Source organism: Procambarus clarkii, chromosome 60 (assembly GCF_040958095.1).
Source record: "Procambarus clarkii isolate CNS0578487 chromosome 60, FALCON_Pclarkii_2.0, whole genome shotgun sequence".
Taxonomy (NCBI): Eukaryota; Metazoa; Arthropoda; class Malacostraca; order Decapoda; family Cambaridae; genus Procambarus; species Procambarus clarkii.
In genome coordinates, this window is record NC_091209.1 from 16757144 (window position 1) to 16766002 (window position 8859).

General features: G+C 43.0%; 2 long non-coding RNA genes across 2 annotated transcripts in view; both read left to right on the forward strand.

The window, feature by feature from the left end:
* The first annotated feature begins 2580 nt into the window (after positions 1–2580).
* LOC123767028 (uncharacterized) lies at positions 2581–4014 on the forward strand. The gene is made up of 2 exons (XR_011223360.1): positions 2581–2619; positions 3343–4014. It is a non-coding gene; the product is annotated as an uncharacterized lncRNA (long non-coding RNA).
* Positions 4015–7603: 3589 nt separating this feature from the next.
* The window catches only part of LOC123766764 (uncharacterized), a 113930-nt gene continuing 112674 nt past the window's right edge, over positions 7604–8859 (forward strand). The window contains exon 1 of the long non-coding RNA XR_006773858.2: positions 7604–7723. This is a non-coding gene — a long non-coding RNA (uncharacterized lncRNA). The remainder of the gene's footprint in view (positions 7724–8859) is intronic.

Genomic DNA, 8859 nt, shown 5'->3' on the forward strand with positions numbered 1-8859 from the left:
CCTGCGCTATATTGGTCCTACCTCCCTCTCTCACTTGGAGAGACAGGTAGAGAATCTGGCGAGACAGGAGAGACCCACACCTGCTGAGGCAGAACAAACACACCTGGCGGGACAGGAGAGACCCACACCTGCTGAGGCAGCACAAACACACCTGGCGGGACAGGAGAGACCCACACCTGACGAAGGATGATGATGGATTAGCGTTATACCCCGTCCATCACGTTATTATATAGACCAGGAGAAGGTGAAGTCCTTCTGTCCCCCCACCACTGTCCACACACCTGGACCCCCCACCACTGTCCACACACCTGGACCCCCGTCACTGTCCACACACCTGCGCCACCTCTGTCACTAACATCTTGAGGGTTGACTATAGTGATCTTGTGTGTTCCGATGTATGATCAACCTGATCAATATAGCAAGATTTTTGGTTAGGCTGCGGTGGTGGTGAGGTTGGTGAGCCAAGCGGAAGTCACAGTCAGGTGAGAGAGTTGACAGACAGACAGGGAAAGGGACGAGGTGATTATGTTGAGCAGTTGATTGTCATTCTCCTGTCATCCAGTGACCCGGGTACTCATGTACTTTTTTCAGCAAGCACATCTAGGTGAGTACACACACACACACACACACACACACACACACACACACACACACACACACACACACACACACACACACACACACACACACACACACACACACACACACACACACACCAGTGGCGTCGCATAGGGACAGCGAGGCGTCACCAGTGGAGTTCCTCAGGGATCAGTCCTTGGACCTATACTGTTTCTGATATATGTAAATGATCTCCCAGAGGGAACAGACGTGTTTCTCTCAATGTTTACTGATGATGCAAAGATTATGAGGAGGATTAAGACAGAGGAAGATAGTATGAGGCTACAAGATGACCTAGACAGACTGAATGAATGGTCCAACAAATGGTTACTAACGTTCAACCCGAGTAAATGTAAGGTAATGAAACTAGGCGGTGGACGCAGGAGGCCAGACACAAGATACCGAATGGGAGATGAAGTCCTTCATGAAACGGACAGAGAGAAAGATCTAGGAGTGGTTATCACGGCAAACTTGTCTCCTGAAACCCACATCAAAATAATAACATCGGCGGCGTATGCGAGGCTGGCTAACATCAGAACTGTCTTCAGAAACTTGTGTAAGGAATCCTTCAGAACAAAGTATACCACGAATGTAAGGTCAATCTTGGAGTATGCTGCCCCAGCATGGAAGCTGGCCCAAGACGAGCTGGAAAAAGTTCAGAGTATATATATATACTATTATACTACTAGGCTAGTCCTAGAACTAAAAGGCATGAGTTATGAGGAAAGGCAGAGTGAACTATACTCACGTTGCTGGAAGACAGAAGAGCTCGGGGAGACATGATCACCACATACAAAATTCTCAGGGGAATTGACTGGATAGACAAGGATTGGCTATTTAACACGGGAGGTACACGAACAAGGGGACACAGGTGGAGACTGAGTACCCAAATGAGCCACAGAGACGTTAGAAAGAACTTTTTCAGTGTCAGAGTAGTTAGTAAATGGAATACATTAGGCAGTGATGTGGTGGAGGCTGACTCCATACACAGTTTCAATGTAGATATGATAGAGCCCAGTAGGCTCAGAAATTTGTACACCAGTTGATTGACAATTGAGAGGCGGGACCAAAGAGCCGAAGCTCAACCCCCGCAAGCACAAGTAGGAGAGCACCAGCCATAAACAAAAGTGTTGACTGAGAGGGGCGGAGGCACCAGACCTGTACAAGGTGTGAAGTATACAAATACACACCAACAATAAGCGAGTGTAGGTACACAGTACTGTGTTTACGGTACAAGTACCAGTCACTGCCGCCTCTACCAATGAATATATTCTCGTCCCTATCCGCTGTGGTCTATGGAAAGTCCGAATACTTGTGGTCCAGGCCACAATGACACTGACAAAGGTGTAGTTGAGTAGTCACTATAGATTCTTACTGTCACAGTATGTCCTCACAGTCATCATCAGAGGTCTCTATAACCCTCGCAGTCACAGTCACTATCAGGGGTGTCTGTACCCCCTCACAGTAGCCATATGTGCTACTATGATAATAAGCGTAATTACAGTGTGTTTCGAGTGGGCCACACGACATAAAACACATACCGAGTAAATATGTAACCTACAGAGAAATAGTAAATGTGTACCCGGGTCACTGGATAACAGGAGAATGACAATCAACTGCTCAACATAATCACCTCGTCCCTTTCCCTGTCTGTCTGTCAACTCTCTCACCTGACTGTGACTTCCGCTTGGCTCACCAACCTCACCACCACCGCAGCCTAACCAAAAATCTTGCTATATTGATCAGGTTGATCATACATCGGAACACACAAGATCACTATAGTCAACCCTCAAGATGTTAGTGACAGAGGTGGCGCAGGTGTGTGGACAGTGACGGGGGTCCAGGTGTGTGGACAGTGGTGGGGGGTCCAGGTGTGTGGACAGTGGTGGGGGGACAGAAGAGCTTCACCTTCTCCTGGTCTATATAATAACGTGCTGGACGGGGTATAACGCTAATTCATCATCATCCTTCGTCAGGTGTGGGTCTCTCCTGTCTTGACAGGTGTGTTTATGCTGCCTCAGCAGGTGTGTTTAGCCAGATGTCTCTGAGCCTACGTTGGCGTTGCCTTATAAACACCGTTCTCGCTACATTGTGTACTGGGAACTTTCTCATGCTTGACCACACACTAGGAGGTGAAGGGACGACGACGACGTTTCGGTCCGTCCTGGAACATTCTCAAGTCGATTTTCTCATGCTCTTTTCCACCATCTTGCATGATATGCAAGCCAGTTAGTTCCCCATACATCAGAACTTCACGTAGATCTATTTGAATATTGGCTGGGGTTTTTCCGATGTTCCAGCAGTTTACTTCCCATGTTAGTGGTTTGCGTAAAGGTCTCTGTATGCCCAGTCCATCTTACTACGGTTGAGCCCACCTAGTTTTCTTCACTTAAGTGGGCTTGTTAGGGTGATGATAATCGGGTTGTTGGTCTCGCCTCTCAACCCGCAGTCATTTGGTGTACTAGATTCAGGACTTGTTGGGTCCCTGTCATATCTTAGTGTATCTCATTTTCTTCACTCACTAACATTAACGAGATTATTTCAGAAAACTAAGTGAAAAGAAAAATGTAGATTAAGTTAATGATCTAGGGGGATAGAGACACAGAATAAGGGTCAGTGTTCTAAGGTTAACATAGAAAGTAAACAAATCAGCGAATCAAATGAGTTTCACTCACACACAGAAGCCTATCTTGTACTAAAATTGTGTTTGTTCCTCCTGCCCAGGCGACACAACCTACCACACTACCGCAGTCACCACTATCACCAGCACCACCACCACCACCATGAAGGCCCCCAGAGCCATCCTCCTCCTGCTGGGTCTGGTGCTGACCGCCGGGGGCGCCCCTATCCCCCAGGGAGATCAGCCTCAGGACGGTCGACTCATCCTGGGCCCGCCCGTCATCATCAACGTCAGCAACCTTCCTAGCCTCATCCCCACCAAGCCTACTATCCAGTTCTGCCCAACAACCATCATATGCTTCGTTACTACTACTACTACTACTGCTAGACCAGCAGGGAAGTAAGGGCTAATAGCCCACCATAGACAGGAAACTAACTTCGTTTTAATCTTCTCTTGGGCCTCTGTTGAGTCACAGGACATAGTGAAGCAAAGGTGTCAGGTACCTCTGCTTCGCTATGTCCTGTTTTGCCGTTGAGTCAATCCCCGTTGTTTTATTTCCCGTTTCTTCAGTCAACAATACTTCACGCTCATGCGGTGAGTTGCGTAAGACAGCTACGAATCCCTGTTGCTCCTGTTGTCACGAAATGTCCCGCCATTCAAGCGCCTGTTAATTCACAGTTGACACTCAACTGTGTGACCTGACTCACGCATGAGTCAGAAGCACTTGGTATACAATGTACTCACCTCTTACAATAAATATACTTTAAAAAACAATGCACTATTGTATTAATTAATTTATTACATCTATGTCTATAATATAATACAATATAAACCAGTATAATGCAATATAATCTGAGTACTTATTTCACAAAATTCCTCTCGAGGTTTCACTAGTTCATTGACGTAACAACGAAGCATTTCGTAGTTCCCTCGTTACCAACATGGGGGGGGGGGGAAGGTCACACCGAAAAAAGTAAGATTAATAATTCTAACACGATTCTTTTCTATATTTCTTATGTTTTTCTTCACTGTCGGTGGTAATGAGAATGTCAATTATCATATCAGAGGAGAATTGATATTTTCATTATTACCGACAGGGAAGAAAAACATAAGAAATATTGAAAAAAATTGTGTTAGAATTATTAATCTTACTTTTTCGGTCATATTCAGCAACATATGTTTACAAGAAAGACTGCTACCAAAATATACTAATATATATATATATATATATATATATATATATATATATATATATATATATATATATATATATATATATATATATATATATATATATATATATATATATATATATATATATATATATATATATATGTGTGTGTGTGTGTGTATCACGAAAATAAACACGTGATTAAGAATGTGACAATGTCAGACCACGGAGGAAAAATGAAACAGGAATTTCCTTAAGTACTTTCGTATACTGAATACATCTTCAGAAGGTCCTTGACCTTCTGAAGATGTATTTAATATACGAAAGTACTTAAGGAAATTCCTGTTTCATTTTTCCTCCGTGGTCTGACATTGTCATATATATATATATATATATATATATATATATATATATATATATATATATATATATATATATATATATATATATATATATATATATATATATATATGAAGCTATGCATTATACTGCAAGACCTTCAGCTTTTTCTTCTCTACCATTTATTTTCCATACTGTATTTTATACGTCACTGTCATGTCCCCGCTGTTCCTTCTCTCCACTTGTGACGTGAAGTTCATCTCCTTCAGCATTTTATGTATTCTAATTTTGTGCGTTTTCAGGCGGGGTTTCCACCAGCGCTGCATACTTACTGGTGACTCTTATGTAGGTTGTACACAGCAATCACATGAGTCATTTTGTGTTTGTTGATGAGTGTTTCGTTTGTTGATATGAGGTCATCGGGGTTGAAGGTCAAGAGAGGTCAATGTAAACAAACAGGAGGGAGGAAAGATATATATTCTGGTAACTGTGTAGAGTAATCCTGGTGGCCCTGGCAACAGTGAGTCTGGCGGGAACACAGGTGCGACTTTTGACAATCTGTCAGCTTCCTGTCCCCGTGGAGGTCACTAGAGATGCTGGTCCTCAGGTAAATTCAGGCAACTGTGAAGCAACCTCGATATAACATACAGTATACTTAAATATACTCGCTGCTCATTGACTGAGCAGCGAGTGAGTTATTAACCCGCGACTGTAGTAGATGTAGGTTTTGCAGTAGTGGTAGTAGTAGTAGTAGTTGTAGGTCTTGCAGTAGTGGTTGTGGTGGTTGTGGTAGTTGTGGTAGTAGAAAGGGGACATCTAGGCAATGGGAAACAGATATTGAAGGCCGCCGTGGGTGGCGACCCGGCAGGGGCATCCCTGTTGATGAAGATAGGGACGAAGACGCCGTAGATGGAGCGAGCGCCGTGTGGGGCGTGCCCTCGGAGGACCGGCACGGCGGTCACCGTGCCCACCAGACACAGCAGGAGCACCACGCCGCGGGTCTTCATGGTCCTGGAGGTCGTGGTGCTGCTGGAGGTCGTGGTGGCCGGGGTTCTTGAGTCGCCTGAAGGAGGAAGAAGCAATAACGATCTTAGTTTAAGAATATGTGTATGCGAAACTACATGTGCATATAGGAAATGAGTTCCAGCTTCTGTCTTAAAAGTTGATAAAATATTAAAAGTAAAAATATTTACTCAAAGCGGAGGAAAGTTGATCGTCTGATCAAGTCACTTGACCTCACACATGATCTTCAGACAATGTCCTCCCAGTGGAAAGTTGCATCGAATCTTCCCTTCTACTTGACACGCGCTCTCACTAATAAGCTACTCACTCCGTTCTCAAGAACGACCATACCTCCACGAGCGACGGTCTCGCTTCATGCAGGTCGGCGTTCAATCCCCGACCGTCAAAGTGATTAGGCACCATTCCTTTCTCTCGCCCCATCCTAATAAATCCTGACCCCTTCCAAGTGCTATATAGTCGCAGTGCGCTTTCTCCTGACTTCCTTTTCCTTCCCTTCTCACAGTCACATTGTCTGTCACTAGCCCAAGGACTGAAAGCTTTGGATGCCCCATTGATTCATATCATTGACGCCCACTGTATTCTTTCCCTAACAGATATTATAAAATATATTTAAACACCAGATATGCACCTGTTTGGATAAGAGACGTACACCTGGTTGGATAACACATACGTTTATTAACGCAGCAGAGACTGTATACCCCTAGTATACTGAGTACACGTAGTATACTGTATACACCTAGTGACTGAGTGAGCCATTCTTGTGAGACAGTGGGTACACCAGGCGAGACAGTACATACACCCTTTGAGACAGCAAATTCACAAAATGATACAATACCTCGTGAGACAGGAGATACACACCTGGATAGCCTTGCAGAGACACACCTGTAGAGACAGTAGAGGCAGTCACACCTGGACAGACAGCAGACACACATGTGATGAGTGAAAACAGTCTTCCTAGTGCTATATATCGCCCAAGTTTCTTATTTTACAAATCAAGAATTTGTCAACAACTCATCCCGATCCTTCTCTTTCCCTTCACATACCTCATAATCCTGGATAACTCCCGTCGCATCAATATTGATAATAAATCACTAATTGTCTTTCTTGAAGAGTATAACAAAGCTTAGTGTATAATCTTGGTATATTCAGGTTGTGTTGAATGCTTCGAATGTGTAGAGACTCCAAGCGGAAGCCCGAGTCAGGGGGAGAGGTTGAGAGACGAGAGGCGGGAAAGTGGGTGGGGATTATGTTGATGAAACAGTTGTCATTCTTCTCTTATGGGTAGCACCCGGAACCTGAACCACTGCTTCTCCAATTACACAATTTAGAAGTCGAATAACAAGAGTTTATATCCCTCAGTGACAAAATTCCTAACGTTTATAAACTAAAATGTTAGGTTTCACCTCCCACAATATAATTCCGAACTCCAACTGCGGAATTTTTAGCTCCAATTATCTTATACCTCGGGGACTATTATGCCATTATAGGCAATATTTAAGAAAGATTCCAGGATGAGAATGAACAATCTCACTGGTGGTCCTGGTGTCACGAATATATAAATGTAAATATGATTATTATATGTTTGTGCGGTGAGGCGCTCGCTGGCCGACCGTAGGCTAGCCATTATCCCTCCGCCCACCCAAGTAGCACCTCCCTATATTTACCAATTTCTTGTAACTGGGAGGTTAATTGGAAACATTTTATTAACGGAATGTGGACTCATTGTACTTATCTACGGCAAGAATATGATTACAGTGACTCTGGCGAGAGTTTAGAGAGGAGAGGGGTAGGGGAGGGAAGTGATATTATGGGGCGGGTGTCGACGGACAGACGGAACACAGACATGGCGGGAAGGTGTCGTGCGTCGGTCTCTTGTGTCTTCAGACGCTTTTAGCCGTCTAAATGTTCCAGCTAAGCCGCTACTTGCACTCCATATTGTGTGCAAGATAAAGGTGAGCTATTTTTGAGTAACATTCAGCACTAAATATAGAGACAGTCCAGATTTCATTCCATGTTTACTCAGTCCAGATTTCATTCCATGTTTACTCAGTCCAGATTTCATTCCATATTTACTCAGTCCAGATTTCATTCCATGTTTACTCCAGATTTCATTTCATGTTTACTCAGTCCAGATTTCGTTCCATATTTACTCAGTCCAAATTTCATTCCATGTTTCTCAGTCCAGATTTCATTCCATATTTACTCAGTCCAGATTTCATTCCATGTTTACTCCAGATTTCATTTCGTGTTTACTCAGTCCAGATTTCGTTCCATATTTACTCAGTCCAGATTTCATTCCATGTTTACTCAGTCCAGATTTCATTCCATGTTTACTCAGTCCAGATTTCATTCCATGTTTACTCAGTCCAGATTTCATTCCATATTTCCTCACTCCAGATTTCGTTCCATGTTTACTGTGTGCAAAATACCATATTTTTTTTCTGAGGATATTCATCTATCTTTACATTCTTATAAAACCACAAGAACGATATAGCGCTTCGGGCAGATCCTTAATTTTAATTTTCTCAGGAATAGGACCCGCCAAATCGTTTAACAACCAGGTAGCCATTCACTGCTGGGTGAACAGAGGCTATAATAGTTTAAGGATTAGTACCCAGTCAATCCTCCCCGGCCAGGATACGAACCCAGACCCAGGATACAATGGTGTGTATCTTAAGAGTATTCAATGCATCGAGGATGATTAATTTACATAGTGATCCGAGGAGAAATAATGCTATAGTTTCCTGATTATTTATATGTTATATATTAACATATACTAATTAAATACGTTTGGTTCACTGTACTGTTATGTTCGTTCTTGAATCGAGAATTTCGGGTTCGAATCCCGGCCGGGACTGGAATGGTTGAGCGCGTTTCCAATCACCTCATGCCTCTGTTCACCTAGTTGTACATAGGTATCCAGGAGTTAATAACTAGTCAGCTGTAATTGTGGGGTTGCATCCTGGGGAGGGTCATGAATTATTATTATATAAGGTGAGGTTTATTATAATAAATTATTATAATTATTAATTATAATATAATTAATATTTCAATAATATTATATTATAATTATAATATTGATAAGATT